The sequence below is a fragment of the Plecotus auritus genome (assembly GCF_963455305.1).
Source record: "Plecotus auritus genome assembly, chromosome: 6".
Taxonomy (NCBI): domain Eukaryota; kingdom Metazoa; phylum Chordata; class Mammalia; order Chiroptera; family Vespertilionidae; genus Plecotus; species Plecotus auritus.
The window spans coordinates 10947341-10975271 of NC_137773.1; the positions used below are offsets into that span (position 1 = coordinate 10947341).

At 40.9% G+C, this 27931-nt stretch overlaps 1 pseudogene across 1 annotated transcript in view; it reads right to left on the reverse strand.

The window, feature by feature from the left end:
* The window catches only part of LOC308250645, a 66443-nt pseudogene extending 42720 nt beyond the window's left edge, over positions 1-23723 (reverse strand). The window contains exon 1 of the transcript in view: positions 23694-23723. The product of the transcript in view is annotated as an uncharacterized misc_RNA (transcript). The remainder of the gene's footprint in view (positions 1-23693) is intronic.
* Positions 23724-27931: the final 4208 nt, after the last annotated feature.

Consider the following 27931-nt stretch of genomic DNA (forward strand, 5'->3'; position numbering starts at 1 on the left):
GTAGGATCATAATGTAAAACCTATGAAAATTTTAAATTTAGTCCAAACTGCAGAAAGGAGCCAGATGTATGGCATCATACTAGTGCATAACATAATTAATTTATTTAGAACTTAAACAGGATTGCCTATGTCAAACTCTCCATTTTATTAGAAAACAGGACTAAGAGAGTTTAAATATATTCCCCAATTTCACCCAACTATGTAGTAACATCGTCTAGAAATATGATTTCAAACAAAGAAGGGGAATTTAATTTTTATTTATCATATGCCATGTACAGAATAGATGCCTTTATTATTTTATATCTTTCAATTATCTGCCAGGTGTTTAGAATGGATTAGAAAGAGGCAGTAACAATAATCTGAAAGTCATGTAGTAGCATCAATGTGTGATCCAAGCAGATATAACATAAGAGGCAGTGCTTTGGATAGTGGGAAACTGGGGAAGGCACACCCACTCAAACAATATTAAAAAAATAAATTATTAAAAATCTTCTGATGACCAACTGAAACACATATTGCTCCTATAGACTTACAAGATAAAAATTTAATGAAATGATTGGGAATATAGGCTTTGTAATTTGCGTTCTGGAATGCTCATTTGTAAATTATCTAATCTCTTTAAGACTTATTTTCCTAAGGTTTAAGATGAAATATAATAACAGCTATTCCTGATTATGTCAGCATAATGACTTAATCAGGCAATACAAGTAAAACACTGAGAACAATGACAGGTACATAGGACAACCTCAATCTGAATGGCAGTATGTAATAGGAAAGGAACAAGGTTGACCAAAATAAAAGTCTACATTCTCAACTCATATTTATGCATGGATTCTTGCATATTGAAAGGAAATTAATTAGAAGAAATATTTTAATATCACTATTCACCCTTTCTCTATAATGCAAGTGTTAGAAAAGTAGTAAAGTGTATATAAAAATAATATATAAATTGATTAATAAACAATAACAGCATGATATAACAAAGACATGATATAAAAACATTGATAAAAACAATGACTGATAAATTGATTAAACTTATTCTAATATCTCCCTGTATACCACCTGAAGAGTAAAAACACTTTCATAGTGCTTGACTAATTTCCCTTGTGATGAAGTATTTACAACTTTAACATCACACTCTCTTCGAACTTGAGAGAAAGCAACATATAACTGACCATGTCCACAAAACGGGTTCAGGTAGGAATTTTTCTACTCCGTCTAGAGTTTGTCTTTGTGATTTATTAATAGTCATCGCAAATGCTGGCATCACGGGAAACTGTCTTTGAATTAATTTAAATGAGAGACCAGTGTCAGACAGGGACAAATATCATGCATGTGATGAATAAATTGTGATGTGGTTCACTTTGAATGTCAACAAAAACAACCAAATTCACGATCGACAATGACAGATCAAAATACACGTGTGATTGGCACCAGCGAGAGCTTTACTATGTACATGTATTGTGCATGCGCGAGTCAACAATTATTTTTAAATTGCCAGTGTTCGTCGTATGTACCAACTGACCTCTGGTTGGCCAGACAGTCAGACAGACATACGGTTGGTCCCTTAGCCTTTTATATATAGACTAGAGGCCTGGTGCACGAAATTAATGCATGGGTAGGGTCCCTAGATCTGGCCAGCAATCAGGGCCAATTGGAGCCTTCTGGCTGCCGGCCGGGGCCTTCCTTCCAGGCTGCTGGCCAGGGCCTCCCTTCCCCGGCTGCCGGCTGCTGGCTGCCAACTGCGCATCAGGGCCTTCTTTCATTCCGCGCCAACCCCTGGTGGTCAGTGCACATCATCGCGAGCAATCAAACTCCCAGTCTCCCAATCAAACCCCCGAAGGAACAATTTGCATATCAGGCTTTGAGATAGAGATAGAGATAGAGATAGAGATGATAGAGATAGAGACAGAGATAGAGATAGAGATAGAGATAGAGATAGAGATAGAGATAAACATAAAATTAGCTGCACTGTTGCTATTTATACTCCTGGTACCTGCCCCACCTACCAATTTGTGGATGGAATTATGAATATTGGTATATCATTTGAAACTGTTCTGATTATAATCACCTAGATCTTATATTATACTAGAGGCCTGGTGCATGACATTCATGCCCGAGGGGGTGGTTCCCTCAGCTCGGCCTGCACCCTCTCCAATCCGAGACCTCCCCAGGATTGGGCCTAAACCGGCAGTCGGACATCCCTCTCGTAATCTGGGACTGCTGGCTCCTAACCACTCACCTGCCTGCTTGCCTGATCACCCCTAATTGCTCTCCCCTGCTGGTTTGATTGCCCCTAACCACCTCTGCCTCAGCCCCTGCCACTGTAGCTTTGTCCAGAAGGATGTCCAGAAGACATCCAGTCTATCTGGTCCAATTAGCATATTACCCTTTTACTAGTATAGATATTTTATAAGGCAATTCTCCCTCTTTATCACCCCGAACATACACATCTGGGCACATATCCATAAGCAGGTACATAGTACAGCTATATGTAAAGGAATCAATACTTATGATCTCTCTTGTATTTCCTCCTCTTGGGAATATAGGTATCACATTAGTCTAAATCAGAGCTACCCAAATGGAAAACCCATAGACCATATTTGGCTTGTGAATGTGACATAGAAAATATTATTTTTAGTGTATAAGTTAATTAGTTGTCAATATTTATAAATTGGGAAAGTCACACTAAAATTTATCTCAGGATTTTAAAAATTATAAATGGATGAGCATTTTAAAAGTAGGTATTACATCTGGTGGAGCAAAATCCAAAAGATATGAGCAATGTCCAATAAAAAGAATGTCTCCTTCACATCCATGTACCTCAACCAGCCAGTTCCCCTCTTTGAAGTCAACCTCTGTTACCAGGTTATTGTGTTTCTTTAGAGCCAAGATCTTTTCTAGATTCTTTTTATTGTAGGGGGAGAGTAACTCTGGAACATATCCTATCTAATAAAAGAGTGATATGCAAATTGACCATACCTCCCCTACACCCACAAGCCATGCCCACCAACCAATCAGGAGCAAGTATGCAAATTAACCCAAACAAGATGGCTGCAGCCACGGAGAGAGCAGGAGGGAGGCTTGGGTTTCCCCAGTGATGGAGGAAGCCAAGTTTTCCACACACTCTGGCCAGCCCAGGCCTCCACCTAAGGCTACAAAGTTTCAATTATAGAAGATAAATAAATCCCAACAAAAATGCAGCAGCCACAGAGCTGGAGAGAGCAGGAGGCTTGAGTTGCCCCTGGCGATGGAGGAAGCCAAGTTTCCACAGCCCTGGCCTGCCTTGGCCTCCACTTAAGGCTACAAAGTTTCAATTATAGAAGATAAATAAATCCCAGATACCAGGGCCTCTGCTTGGGTCGCCAGGGGGCATGGCTGGCCTGCAAACCACCACAGGCCCCTCGCCCAGGCCGCCCCATGCCCCAAGGGAACCCCCACCCTGATCCGGGACACCATTCAGGGCAAACCAGCCAGCCCCCACCTGTGCACCAGGCCTCTATCCTATCTAATCCTATCTAATAAAATAATAATATGCAAATTGACTGTCACTCCAACACACAAGATGACTGCCCCCATGTGGACACAAGATGGCCACCACAAAATGGCCTGCAGGGGAGGGCAGTTGGGAGGGACCAGGTCTGTAAGGGAGGGCAGTTGTGGGTGATCAGGCCAGCAGGGGAGGGCAGTTGGGAGAGACCAGGCCTGCAAGGGAGGGCAGTTGGTGGGGACCCAGGCCTGCAGGGGAGGGCAGTTTTTGCGGGGGACCAGGTCTGTAGGGGAGGGCAGTTAGGGGTTACCAGGCCTGCAGGGGAAAGTAGTTAGGGGCAAACAGGCTGGCAGGGGAGCAGTTAGGCATCAATCAGGCTGGCAGGGGAGTGGTTAGGAGTGATTAGGCTGGCAGGCAGAAGCGGTTAGGGGCAATCAGGAAGGCAGGCAGGTGAGCAATTGGTAGCCAGCAGTCCCGGATTGTGAGAGGGATGTCCGACTGCCCGTTTAGGCCCGATCCAGGTAGGATTGGGCCTAAAGGGGCAGTCGGACATCCCTCGAGGGGTCCCAGATTGGAGAGGTTGAAGGCTGGGCTGAGGGACACACAACCCCCATGCACGAATTTCGTGCACCGGGCCTCTAGTACTGTAATAATTAAGCTAGGTTTGAATAACTGGAAAGGAACAAAGGGAAAGCCAGATGGTATAGGCATGCCATTTGTGCAGCTTTGCCAAGAAACTACAGTGTAACACAGCCCAGGTAGCCACGGTCTATTCCCTGCAGATTGCTGAGAAAAGACCCATGTCCAGTAAAGTCTGGGTCACAAAGGGAAGGTACTTGTCTCAGTCTCACCTGGGAACTGGTCCTTGGTCAGAGTAGGCATGGCCACTGCAAGCACAGGGGACTTGAGTTGTTTAACCTCCTAAACAAAGAAGTTTTCTGTCTTGCTCTCTTGCACTCCTGGTATCTCAGGGGCTCTCAGGCTCCTGCTCTCCTGCATTCACCCACATGGCCCACAGCCATGTGAACCCCACACACAGTGGACTAATGGACTGAAACTAGCCCAATAAACTGTACCCAGCTCCACCATGGAACAGGAACTTTGGAAACTGGCTTTGCTTCTAGCTCTACCAAATCCCCAGCTATACATCTTCCAGGACTGGATTAAGGGAAGTAGGACTTAGGAAACCCAGAGTTATAATTCCATGCAAATAAAAATCACTCATCCTCCCATGCGAGTCTCAGAAAATTCTTTTTCTTGAGAAATAGTAAGGACCCCGCTCCAGCACTCCATGGGGAAAGGAGAGACCCCACTTCCACCAATAACAGAACCACCTGGATACCATTTTTCTCAGGGCAACTTCCATTGGCTGCCTAACTACCATCAAATCCCACCACTCATTGTCCCTTCAAAAGATCTCTTAACAATTCTATAAATGATTTTATAAAAGGATATTTAAAAATTAGTGTTCAAAACAATGTTCTTTGATTGCATGCTGATGTCATTGTTTTCTTAACTCGTGTCCCAGAAGACACTGATAAGTTAGAACTGAATAAATTGAAAATGTTCCTTTGTTTGTAGACAATAAATGAAACTGTCAAATTCACTCAGGTATTAGGTTACAGCCTTTTTCCCCCGGAAAAAGCTCAGTAAAACTTAGAAAATGTCCAAAGCAATTTCAGACTTTTATATAAAATACTTTTTTAGAAGACGTATTTCATTATATTTGTGGAATTATTTAAGCACCAACATACCCGGAGATTTAGGAGTTATCCCACCTTCACAACACTTGGTTCTGAAGAGTTGTACCTAGAAGTAACTTGCCATAAGGCTGAAACATTGTATTCTTTCAAGACATGAGGTTCGGATTACCTTATAATGAAGAATTTTGCCCAATTGCATTAACTAGCATTCAACTATTAATTGTTTCAATGCAGGGTGGGCTACAGAGGAGAATTTTCTACCAATACAAGATAATGATTTCCAAAATGCTATGGTGCTCTGTGAGTGCCTGCATTTACTGCTCTGGCCATATAGTTTAAGGGACTCCTATGAACATTCTTTTTGCTTGGAACAAACAATTAATGTCATCTCTACAGCTCGTTGGTGGAACTTAAGCAACTGCCTTTTACACATGTTGGACTGAGTCCTAATTACTGCTAAATGACTTCTCACCCATATTTTTAATGACTAAATAATTGATAAGTTGGTGAATACTCAACGCACATGATTTTAAAACACTAAAAATAAAAGAACATTCTAATCACCCATGAACAAGATTAAAAAATATATTTTCCAATATAGTATGTGTTAAAAGTGCAGGCAAGTTAAACACAAGCTAATAATAATCAGGTAATTTATGCTGGTTTCATCGTTAGGGTTAAGTACTCCAGCAAAAGCTCTTGTTCACCTTGAAGATTATGTTTCACTTCCAACATAATCCTCAAATTAAAAAGAAATACATGTGGCCATCAGCCCTGTTTCTCATGCACAGCTGCTCCCACTGTCCTAAAGCATCCCCATGCGTTAGGACATTCTTGCGATAGAAGCAGTATTTTTTCACACTTGTAACCTGAAACTGCATAGCTGGAAATCGATACACAGCTCTGTATACTTAGTATGTTTAATTACAGGTTCAAAAATGATCAGACAGTGGAGTCAAGATTATAGCAGAACAAATGATCAACTTCACAGAACTGGGGGCTTCATCGCTTTGAGGTTCATAAGCTTATTTATGCCATTCATATAGAAGTAGATTTTTTACACCTGGCCATGTTTTTTTAGAAAATAAGAAAATAGCAGGATCTTTAACAGAGATTCACAGGTCGGGGCCATGTTAAAAATCTATAGGGAGGTTTAACCTTTGGATTAACTTGAATACTCAATGGCATCCAAGCAGTCAGCAAAGCCTGTAGAAAGACTGTTAATAAAGCATTCAAGAAGGTATTTACATAAGCTGTCTTTCTTAAACTAAGTATTATGAATGGCATTGTTGTGCAAAGCCAAAGCAGTAAGCAATTAGAGTCTGAACCCTAAATCTCCTCTGCAACTATTCCGAAAACAAGGAAAAGTACCTGTCTCCAATTCTTGCTTCAAGTGTCCCATAAGAGGGCCCTGGATCTAAACAAGTGCAGTTGTACACTCAGAATACAAACTGGGATTTGTGGTGAGGACCTCAGTGGGAAAAAGTCTGTGTATTAGTTTGCTAAAGCTGCCATAACAAAATACCACGGAGTAGGTAACAACAGAAATTCATTTTCTCACAATTCCTGGGGCTAGACATCCCAAATCAAGGTGTCAGCAGGGTTGGTTTCCTGTGTGGCCTTTCTCTTTGGCTTGTGGATGGGCCATCTTATCCACGTGTCTTCACAGGGTCCTGTATGCTTGTGTAATTTTCAATGTCCTGGCCTCCTCTTATCAGGACATCAGTCACAGGGGATTAAGGCCCACCATCCTGACCCTAGTTTCACCTAATTACCTACTTAAGGACCCGTCTCTCATACCATCACACTCTGTGCCACTGGGAGTTAGGACATACAGATTTTGAGAGAACTCAGTTCAGCCCATAGTAGCCTGTAAGAAAAGATGGTGATAATAGAAGACCGCAGCTCAAAATGTTTTACACTGGTGACTGTGCTTACAATTCAAACTTTTTTTGTACCCTTACTTTGGCTCATTATCAAGAAAATATAAAGGGGTTTTTCTATTTTAAAAGATTCAGCTGATAATTTTCTTCTCATAGCCTAAACATTGAACCTTTCTAAACAGCCTGTTAAGATCTTTTTAATAGGCTTCCTAATAGGAAAGTTTCTTGTGGACCAAGATATCTTGATAATAATATTGCCATAATAATTTCCACTTTCTAGTTATAACTCCAGACATAACTTCAAGACTGTGAAGCTCTGAGTATTCATGATATGATACTCCAACCTCAGATAGCGTAACTGAGGGAGGACAAAGCTGCCATGATCCCAGTTTTGTTCCGCAGTGAATCCCCTTAAAGTTTTCAGTAAGAATGTTCGGTGCCGCCCAGACCAAAATCAGTATTTACCTGCTGTGCACCGAAAGTCATTTGGCTCCAAGGGCATTGAGTTAATTGGCCATTTGTATAAAGAAAGTTGCTTTATACATGCCAGGGACCTCAAGGGTATATAGCAACTAGTGGACAAAAGACTTACAGGTCTGAAACTCCATAAAATTTCTTTAAAATGTTAATTACACTAGACAAAATTTGAGTAAGAAAGATATGCAACTATTGTCACTACTCTTTTCTAAATACCCAAGCTTGTTATAGCTGAATACCTTGTTTTATATAACTGTAATGATGAAGTTGCTATTTGTGTTACAAAAGATAAATGAAGTTAAATCATATTTAGATGATTTAATAGATAATTATATATTTTTAAATTATTAATACAAACATAATACCAGGAACATGTAAATAATTAATGATGTACTTATAAATAATTTCTATTAGTGAAATAGATTAAGAAAATGATTTGTCCTTATTAGCGGGCTCATAAATATTTAACCATAACTACTCCTGACATCTTTTAGATCCACCTCAAAACCCTAACATTTAACCCTCTGTTGAAAATATGGAGAGCATTTTAAATGGAAAATAAAGTGGCCTCGCTGCCAAGGCTAAGTGGTTGAGCTTCAACCTATGAACCAGGAACCCTGGTTGAGGGCTCTATCCCAAGGCTAAGTGGTTGAGCTTCAACCTATGAACCAGGAACCCTGGTTGAGGGCTCTATCCCTAGTGTGGGGTGTGCAGGAAGCAGCCAATCAATGATTCTCTCCCATCATTGATGTTTCTATCTCTCTATCCCTCTCCTTGCCTCTGTGAAATCAATAAAAATATATTTTTTAAAAAGAAAATAAAGAGTATACTTACGTACACTTTTTATTTTCTTTATATCATTTAAAAACATTTTTAGATGGCTGCAATGCAGTATTCATAAAGATAGGGCAAATTTTCTTTTAAGTATTAAATCTGAAAGATTTCAAAATATATGTGTTAATTAAAACATTATTGTATAGGGAGAGGAACCAAGATGGCAGTATAGGTAAAATCCTGTACTTGCCACCTCCCACAACCACATCAAAATTATAACTAAAATTCAGAACAACCATCACCCAGAACCACCAGAAAACTGGCTGAATGGAAGGCCTACAACTAGGGAAGTAAAGAAGAAAGCCCAGTGAGACTGGTAGGAGGTGCAGAGGCACAGAACGGGCTGGTCCAACACCCAACACCCACATGTGCCACTTTTTTAATCAGGAGGGAGATCCGCTCTGTGGAGGCCACCCGGAGGAGCAAGATGTCCCAGCCCCACACTAGGCCCGCCGCCCAGGGTGCCAGAGCTGGGAAAAGAAGTCCTTAAAGGCAGTAAGAACTACGGGCTGTAAAAACCAATGCAGATTGGGGCTCAGTGACACAGAGGCTGCTAGAGACCCAGCTGTCCCTCTTAAAAGGCTGGAACCACTAACCAAACTTACAAGGTCCCACTTCCTCTAAGCTCCAGAACCAGGGGTGAGGCGCTGGGGGATGCAGACACATTCAAGGAGGAACTGGATTATCTGGCATCGGGGCAAGAACACAGGGGTGGCTTTCTCCCAGATGGAGGTGCTCGCAGGGATCATTGTTCCTATGCTAGGACCTCCCCTTCACAGGCCTGACTGGCAGCAATTTCTGTTTACTCAGCCCAGGTGATTCCCTAAGGCCCCACCTCATCCAATTTACAACACTACCCAAGCTGTGTGCTGTGGCTTTTGCATATGAATGGCCTGTGCATGCTCAGGCTAAAATCTCAAACAAGCTGAAACTGGGTTAGGGAACCCCAAACCTATCAATAAAAGGCCCAAGACCCAACACCAGCAACAATCTGCTTTGCTTCACAGCTGGGCCTTGCCTGGGCACTTCCAAACCCTATACAAAGAGGAGGAATCTGCCTATCTCACTATAGCTCCTGCTGGGTGACTCCAGGCAGTGGCTGACTTTGCACCTCCCTGTAGACCCAAGAGCCAGTGTACCCAGGTGTCAGTGTCAGACCATACAAGATTACAACTCTACACATCCATAAGTGACACACTCAAGGGGCAGACTTAGTGAGCACCAAAGCCCCACTGAAGCAAGTCCTGCTCCATAGGGGTGTCTCATGCACAGCAGATCTCCCACTGTATGTGCAGCTGGTCCTCATAGCCAACTGGCCTGGAGGTCAATCCGTCACAGTGACATCAACAGCAATCAAGTCTCAACTACAGCAAGACTGTGCACACAGCCCACAAAGGGGTGCACCTAGAGTTCCCAGCTCAGATGATTGGGAGGCTAAGCCACTGGGACTGATAGAACACCTACTACACAAGGCCACTCTACCAACTCAAGGAGACATAGCAGCTCTACCCAATACATAGAAACAAACACAGGGAAGCAGCAAAAATGTGGAGACAAAGAAACATATCACAAATGAAAGAAATGGGAGAAAGCAAAACTACTTGATATAAAGTATAAAACTAGTTGTAAGGTTACTCTAGAATCTTCTAGAAACCTCCAAGGGACTTAGTGAGACTTTCAAGGATCTTAGTGATAATGCCAAAAAAAAAAAAAAAAAGGTAAAGGATCAATCAGAAATTAAGCATACACTGACTGAAATTAAGAATAATAATATACAGGGAGTCAACAGAGTAGAGTGTTCTGAGAATCAAATCAATGATTTGAAATATGAGGAAGCAAAAAACACCCAACCAGAAGAAAAAAAAAGAAAAAAGAATCCAAAAATATGAAGATAGTGTCAGGAGCCTCTGGGACAACTTCAAGTGTACCAACATTCACACATTCACATTATATGGGTGCCAGAAGAGGAGAGAGAGCAACATATTGAAAACCTATTTGAAGAAATAATGACAGAAAACTTGCCCTACCTGGTGAAAGAAATAGACTTACAGGTCCAGGAAGCACAGAAAGTTCAAAACAATAGGAACCCAAAGAGGACCACACCGAGACACATCATAATTAAAATGCCAAGGGCTAAAGACAAAGAGAGAATCTTAAAAGCAGTAAGAGAAAAACAGTTAGTTACCTACAAGGGACTGCCCATACAAGTGTTAGCTGATTTCTCAACAGAAACAATGCAGGTCAGAAGGAAGTGGCAAGAAATATTCAAAGTGATGAACAGCAAGGACCTACAAACAAGATTACTCTACCCAGCAAAGCTATCATTTAGAATTGAAGGTCAGATAAAGAGTTTCACAGACAATAAAAAGCTAAGGGCATTCTTTACCACCAAACCAGTATTATATGAAACTAGTGGCCCAGGGCACGAAATTCATGCATGGAGGGGGGGTTCCCTCAGCCCAGTCTGCACCATTTCCAATTGGATATCCCTCTCACAATCTGGGACCACTGGTTCCTAACTGCTCACCTGCCTGCCTGCCTGATCACCACTAACTGCCTCTGCCTGCCTGCCTGATCGCCCCTAACTGCCCTCCTCTGACGGCCTGATCTCACCCAACTGCTCTCCCCTGCCTGCCTGATCTTGCCTAACTGCCCTCCTCTGCTGGCCTGATCTCACCCCCAATTGCCCTCCCTTGCCGACCTGATCTCACCCCCAACAGCCCTCCCCTGCCGGCCTGATCTCACCCCCAATTGCTACCCCCTGCTGGCCAATTTGGTTCTGATTGGTTGGTTTCTATGCCAGTCAGTGTCAAAAGCTTCGCCTCTTAGGCAGCCATTGGATCCTCACAGTTCACCCAGATTTGGTTCTGATTGGTCAATTTCTATGCCAGTCAGCATCAAAAGCTCCACCTCCTAGGAGCCATTGGCTCCTCACACTTCACCCAGATTTGGTTCTGATTGGTCAGTTTCTATGCCAGTCAGCATCTCCGGGCCTGATCAGAGAGGCAGAGCTGATCAGCAGCCCCCACGGAGGCCCTGAGAGAAATAGAGGCACAGCTGCTGGCGAAGCCTGGAGAGAAAGACAGAGGCAATGGCTGATCAACAGCTGCTGTGGAAGCTGCAGATCAGACCCTGCCTCTCTCCAGGCCTGATCTGCAGCCAGCTCGGCAGTCAGTGCTGGTTTGCCATGCCTGCACTGGCAGCAGCCATTGCTGGGTCGCCACAGCAACCCAGCACTGACTGCAGGACTGACTTCCGGTTGGTCGAGCCTTCATTCATTTTGGATATTATGGACCCTGGGTTTTTATATATTAGGATGTTGAAGGGTATTCTTTAAGAAAAGGAAGAAGAAAAAGATAAATATGAAAAACAAAATGGCAACAAATACATACCTATCAACAATTGAATCTGAAAATCAAAATAAACCAATAAGAAACCTAATGAACAGAATAAATTGGTGAATAAACTAGAATCAGAGGCATGGAAATGCAACAGACTGACGATTCTCAGAGGAAAGAAGGGTGGGATGGCAAGAGATTAAACAAAGATTGTATATGCATATATGCATTACCTATGGACACATCAATAGCATGGCTAAAACCTGGGGCAGGGCAGGGACAGGGTGGAGAGGGGCAATGGGGGGAAAAAAGAGGAACATCTGTAATAATCTTAACAATAAAGATTTTTTAAAAACATTATTGTATAGTATGCTTAATTTATATATTTCCTAGTTTTACATATTATGTTAAAGAAAAAATAACTATATAATTATTTATGTCATGCTTTTCCAGCATTATGCTTACAAAAACCCCCAAAACATGTCCAGTAATCGACTAGCCTAATTGGGTAACTTGCCTGCAGTTCACCCACCCTTATAGTAAACAAGTAGAAATTTGCTTAGGTGGGTAAATAACTGTTCTTTGCCACAAAAGAACAGTTATCATGTAGCCAGCTTCTGAGAACAGCGAGCACTTGAAGAGCCAGATAGAAGAGAGTAAAGGGGGGATAGGAACTGATGGAAAGAGACCTGACTTTGGGTGGTGAACACACAATATAATATCTATAATTCTGTTAACCAATGCTGCCCCAATAAACTAAATTAAAAAAAGAAAAAAAACAAAGTCAAATAAATGCTACTCTGGGTAAATGTCTCAAAAAAAAAAAAAATCTTAAGAATGGTGTTCCCATCCTTAAAGATATGTGCTTCAAGATGACTCATTAAGTAGGTAAGGTTTTGATATTATACCTCACAGAAGCATAAAGAGAAAGCTTATTTCCTTCAAAGGGTGAATAATAAAACTGTCAATATGAAAAAAAAAAAAGAATTCAAATTATGGGGCCATTTAAAGCCATAGACATATTGAGTTGTTGTTATTAAAAATACAAAATGGTTTCTTTATTGAATATATTGATCTAGATGCTACCATTTAACCCAAATCCTAGAAATCTATACCTCTGTACATTTCTAAATATACACATTTTCAGGTTTTAAAAAATGAATTGTTTCTTTGAAGTCTTCAATGTGTGTGTCTGTACATATAGCTATGTACACTTATTTTTCTCAAGTATCTCCCATCAGAGTTCTGCCTAGGTTTCAATTTTATATATTTATTTAATTGATTTATGTGAACTTAAGTCAATCCTTTGATCCCTTCAGTTTTGTCATATGCACTTACGATGCCTATGCTATACCAATTTAAAGTCCTGTTATTCTGATTTAAATCTTCCCATTCTATGTCACAGACTTATTGTTGGGAACATCAATTGAGAACACACTTGAAAACACTTGGTAAATAAAGAACATACTTTTGTCGTTTGTTGAAGTAGAGATTGATTAGGATACATGACAATTCAGTAAGCTTACTTTAAAAAGTAAAAATACTTTTTTATATTCTTTCTCCCATAGAATAATTATCATAAAAGGTAATGGTGGAATAAGACTCCTAATTTCATAATATTCATAAGATGGAAATTACTGAGCAAGTGACTATAGTTGGAGTAATGCTTTTATCCACATAGAAAGTCTCTATTTCGAGTTCCAACATCCAATTTGACAGAAAAATCCTGAGTTCTATTTTCTTGCATAAACATGGATTTCCATTTACATTTGTGATAGTACAACATTCCCATTATAAGCTTCTCAGGAATCCATGATGGCCTCCAGACTATTTCTTTTCTATTTGTCAGAAAGAGGTTGAGCTATTCTAACACAATTTAATCACATTTCTTCCACTGCTCTATGGATAATTTTCATGTCAACAGGTCTACAGCCTGCTCACCAGATATGGAGGTGGAAATAAAGTACTGACTCTTGAATGGCAAGACACAGGCTGTGCAAAGACCATGATAAGAGAGAATGAACTTTCATTCTCTGCTTAACCAGTTCTGTTCTCCTCTTCATGCTGCCCTCTGTCTACTCGGCACATCGCTGCCACTCCATACAGCCCATGGGTTTCAATGGGAATCATTTTGTTGTTGATAAAAAAATAGGATGCTTATACTCTTCTGTAGAAACACAGCACTCAGAATATACTAGTAGCACTACTCATTACTGATACCATGTTCCTAATGTTGTTTTTCAATACTTTGCTCAGAAGAAAATATAGGCATTTCTACAGAATGCCCATTCAACTGCCTGTGTTATAAAGAGCACATAGTGCCCTAGCCGGTTTGGCTCAGTGGATAGAGCATCAGACTGCAGACTGAAGGGTCCCATGTTCAATTCCAGTCAGGGGTACAAGCCCGGGTTGCAGGCTCTATCCCCAGTAGGGGGTGTGCAGGAGACAGCCAATCAATGATTCTCTCTCATCATCAATGTTTCTCTCTCTCCCTTCTCTCTGAAATTAATAAAAATATATTTTAAAAAATAAAAAGCACACAGTTAGACATTCATGAAAGATTATCATAAGGATCAACTGTGTGCTAGGCAACAAATAGAAAGTAGTCACCACCATAAATAAACTCATGATATTATGTATGAAGGCAGAAAATAAATAAGTAAATAAATACTGAAGGATGGATTGGGGGGACCCTCTTAAGGTAATGAGTATCTTGCTTCAATAGAGAATAACACACCATAGATGCCATGGCCCTTAGGAGCTTATATGAGAAAGTCATATTTAAGAGATATTAGAGGATCTAACCATGTGATATTTGGGAGTGGTTTTCTAAGGCAATGTAAGAGCATTTGAAATGTTCTAAGAACTGTTCTAGAAACTGATGAAAGGTTAGACTTGATGGAAAGCAGTGTCCATGGGAAAGAGTCGTTTTATACATGGTTGGGACAACAGCAATACCACATAATTCTGGTTCACATAAGTTGTGGCACAAAACTTTCTTTTACTTTTCCTCTAAATTTAATGAGAGGAAAGTGGTCAGTATTAGGCAGTAGACCATCAGGGTCAAATTTATCATTAAAATTCTGGCTGCTGTGTGGAATATGGAGGAAATAAGACAACTAATGGAAGTTGAAGCAATAGTCTATAGATCATGTTGCACTGGATTAGACTGGCAATAGAACAGACATAGAAAAGTGTACTTATTTAAGATACTTTGGCATTATAAGTAACAGGACTCACTGATGGTTTGGATGGTCGGAATTTAAGACAAGGAAAAGGCCAGGATGGTTCCAGCATCCTGGCTTATGCAATGGGTGTGTAGGGTTCCATTCCCTGAAATATCTTTAAATGTTATTACAGAGAAAGATGCTTATCATTGTTAGTCATTCGATAAATGCAAATTGAAACCACAATGAGGTATCACTTCACACCATCTAGGATGGCTATTTAAAAGAAAGGAAAATAATAAGTGTTGGTTAGAATGTGGAGAAAGTAGAACCCTCATACTGTTGGTGGGAAAGTAAATGCCACTGTGGATAACAGTTTGGTAGTTCCTCAAAAAGTTAAAGAAAGGGTTTTCAAATAACCTAGTAATTCCAATTCTGGGTATGTATATAAAGCAAGTGAAAACAAGTATGTAAACAAATACATGTAGACATATGTTCATAGCTGTACTGTTCAAAATAGCCAAAAGATCAAAACATCCCAAATGCCCATCAATGAGTGAGTGGACAAACTGTGACGAATCACAGGCAAGAGAATGTTATTCAGTCCCAGAAAGAATAAAGTACTGATACATGCTATAATATGGATGAATCTCAAAAACATCATGCTAAAGGACAGAAGCCAAACACAAAAGATCACATATTACATATTGTTATTACTATCCAGAATGGGTACAAATGAATATAGAATGGCAGTTATCAGGGGCAGGAAGTAAAGGGAAATGGGGAGCAATTGCTTAATGGATATGGATGGTGTTTCCTTTTAAGATTTTAAAAATGTTTTAGAACTGCATGGAAGTGTTTGATATGAGTTTGCCCAGCACTGAGAATGTACTAAATGCCACTGAATTGTTCACTTTGAAGTGGTTAATTTTATGCTATGTGAATTTTACCATTTAAAAAAAAAAAAAAAAAAAAAAAGCTCATGGAAATGTGATTTTTATACTTTGAGATAAAGCTAATTTCCAAAAGGCATACACATAAAACAGATATTATTAAAATAATAAAAAGCAACATTTCTTCATGGCACAAGTATTCAAAAGGCATTAAATGACCAACAGCCCATCAGTATATCATCTATCCAATTATTTATTCATCGAACAACCATTTATTTACTTTATAAGATTCCCCAAGATGATGGCTCCCACTGGTTCCAGGTTTACATTGATATGTAATCTTTCCTTAAGGAATATACGACAGCCCTTACAGGTGCATTCGGTGGTTAGAGTATCAGCCTGGGCACCAAAAGGTTGAGGATTGGATTCCCCATCAAGGGCATATACCTGGGTTGCGGGTTAGATACCCAGCCCTTGGTTGAGGTCATGTAGGAGGCAACCAATGGGTATCTCTCTCATACTGATGTTTCTCTCTTTCTCCCCTCCTCCCTTCTTCCCTTCCCCTCTCTTTCTTAAAAAAAAAAGCAATGGAAAAAATATGCTCAGGTGAGGATTTTTTAAAAAGGAAAAGACTGTATAGTAGGTGTAGAAAAACATATATATCTACATTATAAAAGATATATATATCTCTCACAACCTAAATGATCAGATGGATGACCAGTCACCAGGAAGTGCATGGAGCACCTCTCCGTCCCTCTCCTGTGGCCCCAGGCTCCTATCAAAGCAAGGCTAGCAGCTGGTGGGCAGGTGGGGTGGCGGGGGGGTGGGGGGTGGCGGGCGAGGCAGGCATGGTGAAGTCATTAGCCTCCATCCTGGGCTGGGCCTGAGGCCTAATGACCTTGCCACTGCCACGGCAGCTGTGGATCAAGCCCGAGAGAGGCCCAGAGAGAGAGAGAGAGAGTCAAGGCCTGATTAGCAGCTGCCATGGAGGCTGCGGATCAGGCCCAGAGATAGGCTCAGAGACACTGACTGGCATAGAAACCAACCAATCAGAACCAAATCTGGGTGAACAGCGAGGAGCCAATATCTACCTAGGAGTTGGAGCTTTTGACGCTGACTGGCATAAACCTAATCTGCATGAACTGTGATGGCAGAACCTGTGGTGGGTGCTGAGGAGGGGTTTTAAGGGCAACAGCTGTTTGGTGTAAGGTGTAAGAAAGTGGTTCAATTTTTTAATGACCAGTTTGGCAGTATAGTGCATATGGCTGGCTGTCAGTCCAGATATAGGGCTTATGTATTTTTGTCTGCCAAAAGCATCTCCTCCTGATGAAAAAGGCTCCCCCCCCCCCCACTTAAGCAATCCTATCCTATATAAGCTATCTATATTAATAAAAGGGTAATATGCTAATTAGACCAGGTCAACCGGCCATCTTCCGGATGTCCAATTTTCTTCCAGACAAAGCCTTGGTGGTGGGGGTAGAGGCAGAGGCAGTTAGAGGCAATCAGGCCGGCAGGGGAGGGAAGTTGGGGGGGAACTGGCCAGCAGGGGAGGGTAGTTGGGGGCAAGATCAGGCATGCAGGGGAGGGCAGTTGGGGGTGACATCAGGCCTGCAGGGGAGAGCAATTGGGGGCAATCAGGCCGGCAGGGGAGCAGTTAGGGGTGATCAGGCAGGCAGAGGTGATTAGCGGCAATCAGGCAGTCAGACAGAGGGGTTAGGTGCAATCAGGCAGTCAGACAGAGGGGTTAGGGGCAATCAGGCAGGCATGCAGAGTGGTTAGGGGCAATCAGGCAGGTAGGCAGGTGAGCAATTAGGAGCCAGCGGTCCTAGATCTTGAGAGGGATGTCCGACTGCCGGTTTAGGCCCAATCCCACAAACTGGCAGTCAGACTTTCCCCAAGGGGTCCCCGATTGGAGAGGGTGCAGGCTGGGGGAACGTGCCAGTGCACGAGTTTCATGCACTGGGCCTCTAGTATACATATATAAAGTACATATTTATATATAATACAATTATATAAATATCTATTTTCCAATCTTTCAAAGGGCTTACTAAAACCACCCTGCTGATTTATGTGGAGAAAATAAGAAAACCTGTACACACACTTAGCAGAGACTCCGGAGCTAATGTACTGGTATATGCTCCATAAAGGCTATTTCTCATGGCCTTTCCCTCTCATGAATTCCTCACTCATATCAAACAATGGGACAAATCTAGCTTTAAATTTGTAAATGCATGGCATATTATCAGTGGGACACAGTTCCCTGATATCTGAACTTTTCCTGCATTCTTTCTTTGGTTTAAGTTATTTTCACTCTTCTAAAATATTGAAGATTCCTTAAAGGCCATTCTACCGCTGTATTCTATAAACTGAAGAAATTAAAGGTTGCAGCACTTATAAGTAGCTTCTTTACATAGCTCATTGGTTCATACTTTAGCTAAGACCCCCGGTTACCTGCTTAAATTCTAGTGCTAGCCATGGTATCCCACATTTTTTCTACACCCACGCAAGTTTCTATTTACAAGAGTTAAACAGGATAACGTTCGGTTTCCAAAGGGCCAAACCTAATAAAGTATATGGCAGGAAATCTAATCATCGTCATATGTTACTAATCACCTAACTCCTCATATAAAAACTTATCTTAAGCATCCTGAAGTTTCCAACAATTTTTTTTATAAAAAAAGAAATTACAACTCTATTGTAAACATGAAAAACTAGTGGCTTAATATCTCATATTGTGTTGTTCAAAAAATTATATATTTTTAAATTATAAAAAAGTAAAAACAAAACAAAACCCTAATTTGGAAATACGGAAGTATATAAAGAAAGACATTAAATATTATGTAACTAAAATAAGTGGCTGCTAATGGCATTTTTGTATATTTTTTCCTTGTTTTGTTTGTTTTGTTTTGTGTGTGTTTTTTTTGTTAGTTGTTAGTAGAAGTTCACCTTCAAGTTGGAGTTCCAGAGTGAAATGAATTCAGTTGGATCCAGTCTGTATTCCATGCCTCATTTAGAACGTTTAACAAAAACCCAAAGAGACTGTAATTAATCTTTAGCACAACTGGCCTTTAGGCACCTGGACTTTACTAGTAATTCTATACTTGTAATGGCAATTTTAATAAATATAGATGACTGAGCCCTCCCTTGACTTCTTCCTTTCCAGATATACCAGCCCTCTTGCTGGCATCCCAGGACAATTAATTAAAATGAACAAATAGAGTTGAACACACATCTCTAAATGATCTCCATTGTTTTTTCCTCCAGAGATACCAGATTCAGATACCAGAAGTACTTTCTACTAAGGAAGAATAGAATAGAATTTTAAAAAGTAAGTATTCCTGTAGTCAACATTCAACAAGCAACTCTAGAATTTGGAATCTGGAGGGCTATGCTATGTTGTATGACTAGAAAAATTAGAATCCTGCCCTATGCACCACTCAGCTTGGCTGGGAGAAAAAAAATACAAACCAACAACAGCTACATCAATAGCTTACAATGATAGTCCAGATGTGGTGAGGGACTTCAGATGAAAGTACTGAAGATGTAACAGATGTTGGAAGGTGACAAGATCGGAGGGGAGAGGGATGTATTTTAAACAGAATAAGCAGGGGAGCCAGGGGTTTTAAGAGTGTGCACAGCAGAGTCTAGAGACACACTGAGGTCATGGCTGATGGGACACAGATACAGGTCAACAACACATGGTAAAGGGAAGAGAATATCTAGAGATGAGGGCACACAAGTGAGACCATTTAAGGTTTTGAGAGTGGGCTAAGTAGTCTGAACTTGAATTCCAGAGCTGTATCTTTTTACAAGGCATGTGGTGAGCACCAGAGTTTGTGGAGGAGCCTGAGAGAAGGGAGGAAGGGACGGAAGAAGAGAGAGACGGAAGGAGGGAGGGAGCGATGGGAGAAGGCAGGGAAGGAAGGAATAGGTGAATAGCAGTCAGTCTGACAAGAGCCATCCTCTGTCCTTTCTCCCCCTCCACTGGCTTGGGACCTCCTCTTAGTCATTTTATAGTCGATAAATATTTCCTGAGCACCAATTTTGTGATGAGGATGGTGCTTGAGAGGAGAATACAACACAATGTTCATGCCCTTCCTGGAGCTTAGATTTTATGAAAGGAGAGAGGCTTATAAGCAATTACCAAACAGTATGGCCCGTGCCTGCAGCAGCGATCGGCAGGCTATGTGCGAATAGGGAGGAGATGATTGGCTGTGGCTTGGGTGGGATGAGGGACAGTGAGGGGAAGCTTTGAAGAGGATGCTGGGGCTTCACATTAAAAGTTAAGCAGGCAAGAATAGTCCAGCCAGAGGGATGTTTAGAACAGGCAAGTGATGAGGGCATAGGGTGGAAGAGCGGGTTAGTGAAATTCAAGGGGAGGTAGCCACTTTCATAGAGCTTGAAGTCCCGACAGCAGTGCTCAGCCTCCCAGAGGCCTCCAGGTCACCCCGGTCATGGTGCAGCCTGGTGCTGGCGGGGACCACAGCGACCCAGCACTGACCAAGGAAGCCAGAGTCGCAGGCTCAGGTTGAACAATCCTTTCCTTGCCCATCCTCTTCTCCCTGCTCCCATCTCCTCTTGTAAATCCTCTCTCCCCTCTGGCTTCTTTTTATTCTCATCTTAGGTCGTATTCTCTTCACTATTCATTCTGATGTCTCTGCCTTCTACTCTCTCGCTTCAATATACATAGTAGCTAGGAACTATTTGTTTGGTTTTGTTCTGGGTTTTTTTGTTGTTGTTTTTTTGTGGGTTTTTTGTTGTTTTTTAGTACACATTTACATTCCTTTCTTGGGAAAAGATAAAGAGATGCATTTGGCTTTACATGGTTCGAAATTAAAAAGTGGAGGGGGCAGCATTTCCTTAAACAAGGCTCTACACTGGTTTTTCAATGCAGATTGAGATAGAAAGAAAAGGGGGGTGGGGAGGGAAAAGAAAAATAGTTCCCTAACTCTTAGGTTGTGATACTCTATGGTTTGTCCCTGATTTTATTAAAAAGCAGCCAGTATGTGTTTAAGCACAATAAGTGATAAGTCACAAATGACCTCTTTACTTACTCAGACTAGTGATGTCTATTATAATATATTTCATAAGCCCAATGTCACTTAAAATGTATGTCCTCTTAACATATGGGTCAGTATTACTGTCTTAACAAACAAAGTTTAATGTACTGTGATAACATTTTCATGGCTGAATCCTGCACGAATATGCTTATTTTCTAAGAATGTGATAAAATACATGTCATATGAGAGGCAGGGATATTTGGTAGAAAGAACATAAATTTCATCCTCGGACAGATTTGCAGATAAATCCCATCTCTACCACTTACTAGTTTTGCCACTTTGGTCAGATTTCTTGACCTCTGCAAGCTTCTTCTAGAACTTGTGAAATGAGGATCATTTCTTCCTCAAGCAGTTCTTGGGACCCCCTGACTCACCTGCTTGCCTGCTTTCTTTCCTCTCTTCCTTCCACTATCCCACTGAGTATCTCATTGGTGCTAATTGGATAGCTAGCTTGCAGTGAAGTTCAAATGAGATATATAAAGCACTGGGTCCAGGGCTGGGCAGGTAATAAACATCTCATAAAGGTCATTTCTTTTATTATTATTATTGTCCATACTAGTGGCCCTGTGCACAAAATTCTTGCACATTAAAAGGGGATTAATTAGAGGAAATATTTTAATATTGCTATTTGCCCCATCCCCTGGCCGGCACCGGGCGGGGGACACAGCCTCACATCCCCTGTCAAGCCACACTGGGTGGGGTATGCAGCCTCACACCCCCTGGCCTTGCATGTATGAAGCCCCGCCCACACACGCCTGCTGTGCACACAGCTTCCTTACGGCGTGAGGGCATCATGACCATTTGCATATTAGCCTTTTATTATTATCGATGGTTTATCAAGTAATTTCCCAGGCAAACATCTTCATAGCTCCTGAAAACCAGGCAGCGCTTTCTTGTTAGGGTGTACATATGTTGCAGCAGCTTAATACTTTCTCACTTATTGCTAACTAGAGGCCTGGTGCACAAAATTAGTGCATGGGGGGGGATTCCTCAGCCTGGCCTGCACCCTCTCACAATCTGGGACCCCTCGAGGGATGTCTGACTGCTGGTTTAGGCCCGATCCCTCATCCCTCTCAAAATCCGGGACCGCTGGCTCCTAACCGCTCGCCTTCCTGCCTGCCTCATCACTCCTAACCACTCGCCTGCCTGCCTGCCTGATTGCCCCTAACCACTCTGCCTTCCTGCCTGATTGCCCCTAACTGCTCGCCTGCCTGCCTGATCACTCCTAACCACCTCTGCCTCAGCTCCTGCCACTGCAGCTTCCAGACATTCTGAAGGACGTCTGGAATGACATCTGGAAGGTCGTTCGGCTGTCTGGTCTAATTAGCATACTACACTTTTATTATTATAGATGAGCTATAGATTCTTAGAAACTAAAAATAAATTCGCACAAAAAGTACTTTTCACCTGTGGAAAGCACCACATTAGCAATTTTAAAAAAATTAATTCCTGGTGGGTTTCTAAAACAGTGGAGGTAAAAATCCTTGTTAAACTACAAAAGGGTGGAGCTGATAAATTTTTAAGTCATTGCTTTTTAATGTAACAGTTCACTCTTTACAATTTTAATGTGTATTACAAAGACAATATAAAAATGGCATACATCAGTCTAAAATGATAAAAATGTCATTATGACCTTCATGGATTTCTGTCTAGCCTAAGTAATCCCAGTCAGTAAACCCTACAGATTGAAAAATACATCTTCAATCATTTCACTGCTTTTGCCCTTGATTGTGTATGGGTTTTTTTAAAACATTTCTCACAAATACATCTTTTCTTTCTTTCTTAAAAGAATGCCATTAAAATAGGAAGGCTTTAAATGAAAGTCAGTGACTTGTCAAGGGGACTGGCTTAGATCCTGATACTATAGATTTTTGCTTGTTTTAATTATATTGAATATGTCTAGGGTGTGATTTGCTGTTTTAAAGGATTCAGCATCTCTATTTCAAAAGATTTACAGTTTTGTTTTAAGAAAGCCCTTGTGGTAATTTTTGTCATGCAAATTTATATCTGAAAGAACAGACTTGTAAGGGACTAAAATTAAAGCGGTCCTATTTCTGGCCAATATATCTGAGATCTCTGAAATGAGAAGAGAAAGGAAGAAACTGTGTGCCATGATAAGTCCGATCTCTGATTCTGGCATCCATGGAGGGGTGCATGACTTCTTCTGACCCAGCAACAGGGATACTTACTTAGCATCATATTACAAAAGTGGGAGATCACTTTAAACGCTTAAACTGCCTTCAACTCAGACACTGGTGCTAGTGCAAGAGTCTGCACGGCCACAGAAATGAGACAGTTATTTCCTGGAAAGGGCTCTATTAAGGATGCTGTTATTTAGAGTCTAGGCAGTCAAGCTGTAAAGGGAATGAGAATGCAAGGTGTTGGAGGAAGGTAAAATGGCAAAGAAGGCACTTAAGGTCGATTGGTGAGGGAATACTCACAAACTACATCTCACCTACTTTGTCATTTTGCCAGATGCCAATCCTATAGTCTAGGAAGGAAAATAAATTGCCGTCCTCACTCCTTTATGGCCCAAATATATTTGTCTCCCCCAGAGCAATCCAAATGGTCTACCTTTCCAACCCAGCACAAGTCATCATCTGTTGAGGCAGATGATCTGACTATTTTTCCCTTCATTCACACTCAGTTTTGATGGCGGATATCCCATCGATATTATCTTTTCCAAAAGAAGGGTCTACTTATCCAAAAAAAGAATGAAAGAGAGAAACTCAGGCAGCTGTGGTGAACGAGTTTCTAATTTTGAGTAGGGGGCCACAGTGCAGGGCAAGCCAGAATTGTGGGAGGGCTGCCTGCTGCTCTTTCTGAAATGTATCTAACTGATACTCACATGTTCCTCCAAACCCATCAGTTCTCCCATGTTTCGAAGTTATTTTCCCCAATTTAGCTTTGATTTGGGGATTGTTGATGGTGGTGGGTGGGGACCATGGGTAACTAACCTTCAAGGCGTGTACTACTTGCCATTGGTATAGTAATAGGAGACACTGTTTTCCAGAGCTGATTTTCTCTTACAAATACTTGACAAACTGCTCAGCCATAAAAGATTAATTTGTAAAAAAAAAAAAAAAAAAAAGGAATTCTTATTACAATTACCTCTCCTAATTCTAATAAAACAATACAATAGTGGGATCTCAGGTGAGACAGAAATATTTAGAGGAGGAAAGTATTTCAATTGGCAGCAGTTTGCAGTGAAGATAATAGGAAGTCACAAATGAGCTCTAGTAATTTATTGTTATAGATTGCAGATTCTACATTTTTATAAAATGCAACAGGAGATAGGCCATATTCCCTTACTTTCAAGATCATGATAGCAAGGAATACAGAGAAATATGTTTACAAAGATACACACACACACAATGATCGATGTCCTACAGAAGTCATGCTCTTAATTTAGGAAGGTCACCCAAATAACCCTTTATTTCCCCAATACTATCATTTCAGAAGTAGCCAGGACTTTGATGTATTCTAATATCAAGTATTCCAGAATAATCACCATCAAGGGTTTGGGCTAAATCCCTGCCAATCATCTAGTTTGTTTGTTTTGTTTTAATCTGAAGAAGATGCTACTCTCTAGGTGATAAAGAACAGCTCTCATGTGGGGTGCCACGCTGGGGATAGGGAAAGCATCAGCTAGAAACTCTTTGTGACCAGGCCTGAGCAGTGGATGCCAAAACAAACATGTCTAATAGCCAATTTAAGTTTGCCTTTCTGTATTACTAGTATTCTCGCCTGCATCCTGAAATATTGAATAAAGTTTGCAAATCAGTGCCAATTAGGGTCATTTTGGTCTTAGGCTGGGAGGAAGAAGAACACAGCAAAGTTGGGTAGAGAGCTGGAGCAGCTAGAAATATTTAAGCAGCTTCCAAGAACTGCCCAGGTAGGATATGTGGATTATCCCAGGGCCCTCTAAATAGTCAAGCAGAGGCCAAATTTCTAGAAGTCATGGGGAATGGTGATTTCCATGCTTCTATAGGGAGATAAAAATTAACAGTGACCCCTGAAGGTGTTAAATCTTGATATTCCTTCAGTTAAATACAACAACTTATATTTTTTCCCACATTTCCATGAGCCAGACACGGTGCAGTACAGGCCTCGTCTCACGTAATTCTCACAATGACTCAGTCAGTGGTTATCATCATTATCAGATACTCATTATAGTCATTTTGAAGATGAGGAAAAGAGGTTCTAAGAGGGTCAGTTGCCCAAGGTCATATAATGATTAAAGAGCAAGTCTAATTGCTAACCAGATCTGCTTAAACTTTTAGCCATTATGAAACAATCCATAAAACCTTGCAGTTTTCTCATGAGAAAAATGAAATACTATGCCTTCTCGAGACAACCCCGAAACTTGTCCACAAGCAGGCCGATCCTCAATTCATTTAATGAATGCATTCCATCCCAAATTATAAGGTAAAGGTCAGACCTAAAATTCCCTCAGAATATGGAGTCTGTGCACAGTAAGGATGACCAGTACCCAGGACAACAAGGCTGAGGTGCTCAGTTTTCCCTCCCAGATGTCATTAAATAGCCTACCTGCCATTACATGTGGCTATTCCCCAATTACTGATAAAAAGCCAATTAGTACTGGTATAAAGAAGGTGAATGGGCAGCTAATGCTAATTCCGCAGTTCCCTTGCAGATGGTCTAAGGCCTTGGTCGGCAAACTGCGGCTCGCGAGCCACATGCGGCTCTTTGGCCCCTTGAATGTGGCCCTTCCACAAAATACCATGGCCTGGGTGAGTCTATTTTGAAGAAGTGGCATTAGAAGAAGTTTAAAAAAATTTGGCTCTCAGTTGTTGTACTGTTGATATTTGGCTCTGTTGACTAATGAGTTTGCCGACCACTGGACTAAGGGATGCATACCCTTATGCAGCTATGGGCAATGCTTTTATTTCAGTGATCTTGAACAGTTTCATTGTCTATGAGGAGTAACTTGAGCAACATATGTATTTCAAAGGCAAATGTTCGCTATAGAATACCTTTCATCTGTGATCTCATTGATTACCAGCACTCCACAGGTGTTGTTTAAATGTGACTAAGTTACTGAGAAGTCACTGAGCTTGTCTTCCATCACATGATGGTATTAAAATCTCTTTATTTGATTAACAAATAATTGGTTAAAAAGCTATATAAATTAGCAAAGCTTTTTGGTGGGAGTAAAGTGGGAAAGAGAAAAGAAGATAAAAAGGGGAGAGAGGAAAGAAGGAGGGGAAGGAGGGAGAAAGAAAATATATGAGAGAATTCTAAAATAATAGGCTAATAGGTGTTTTCCCTTTTCTGCTTTGTTCTCAACCAAAGTAGTTTCAGAATTCTTGTTATAATGACCTTTGTGTTTCTCTCATAACTTTTTATATTATCAACTAAAGGCCTGGCGCACGAAATTCGTGCATGGGGGTGCAGGGTCCCACAGCCTGGCCTGCACCTTCTCACAATCCGGGACCCATTGGGGGATGTCCGACTGCCAGTTTAAGCCCTGCAGGATCGGGCCTAAAGTGGCAGTCAGATTATCTCTCTCCATAATCCAGGACCGCTGGCTCATAACCGCTCTCCTGCCTGTCTGATTGCTCCTAACCATTCGCCTGCCTGCCTGATTGCCCCTAACCACCTCTGCCTTGGCCCCTGCACCCAGGACCCGCCTGGGTCCTGGCTTTGTCAGGAATGACGTCTAGAAGACATCCGGTCTATCTGGTCTAATTAGCATATTACCCTTTTATTAGTATAGATTTTCTTTTTTCCAGCTTAGCGAGCTTTAAAGTTTGAAATCTTGCTTTGATTTCTTTTTCACTACCCAGAGTGGCTAGATGAGATGTAAAAAACAACAACAACAAAACTATTTATTGGAGAAAAACAAAAGCTAATTTTAAAAGCCAATGTAAGATTTATAAGTAATTTTCACTAAATATGTAATTATGCACAAATGACTTCCAATTACGAAAATAGTGGGGAGATGAGGAGGAAAAAAATAACTCTGGGCCCCTAACAATTATTTTCTCAATGAGGGTAGTTCCTTTGAGATTGTATGAATCAGAACTTTCCCGGATTCAAAGCTACCTCTGTAAGCATTTTCATGTGCATCACCTAAAATGAAAGTACAATAGAGGCACTAATGCCAAGTTCAAATTTCTCATTGTATCAGCCACATCCTTCTAGTAGGGATCTTCAGATTTTAGACTATGCCTCTCCTAGTCACCTGATCATCATATCCTTAACTGCAGGGATAAACACGCACTAAACTTTAATGGGTCACTGTTAGAGAATTAAATCTAGATATTGTGATGATTTACAAAAGGCACTAATGTTCTAATAAGTTACTGATATAGGATACATATTCTACTAATCTATAAAATGTAACACTTTTATAGGCCACATACTCTCTTCTTCAAAATCATGTTCAAAAGAAATAGAGATGCAGGTGCTTGTAAAGATTATAGCCATACATAGATGCATACATATCTATCTATATAAAATGGACTATGTCCTACAGAGCTGATTTTAGTTTATATTCTGAGTAGACTATAATTTATACAGTGGACTTCATGCATTTGAAGGGTGAATTCAAATTAAATGACCAAAACCCATTTTTATCATTTTGTTACATAGTCAAATCAACAAGCTTCTTTCTCAGCCTTTTAAGTCCAATGAATAACTATTAAGCTTGTGGAATTCAGACTTTGAAGGAATACAGCACTGATCTAGAAAGCTTATTTATGGTGGTTTTTTTTTTTCTTCCTCTCTACTTTTCAAGTCAAGTGATATATTTTTAATTGAAAATACTGTTTAACTTAATAACCTGTATCTGTCTATGTAGTTCTAGTATTGACTTGAACCTACTGCAGGTGAGAAAGCATTTCAGTCATAGAACCAAGGTAGATTGATGGCTACTATCATCAGGTCAAACAATATTAATCCCCCATCAAGTTAAAGGAGCACAAAAATGATGACTGTTATTTTTAAAAAATCAATCACAATCCAAATGATGGCATCCATCTTGAAATATATTTCTTCCACTCCTCCCAAAATTGATATTTTTTAAAGTCTTAGCAGTGAAGTGAGAGAGAATCACAGACA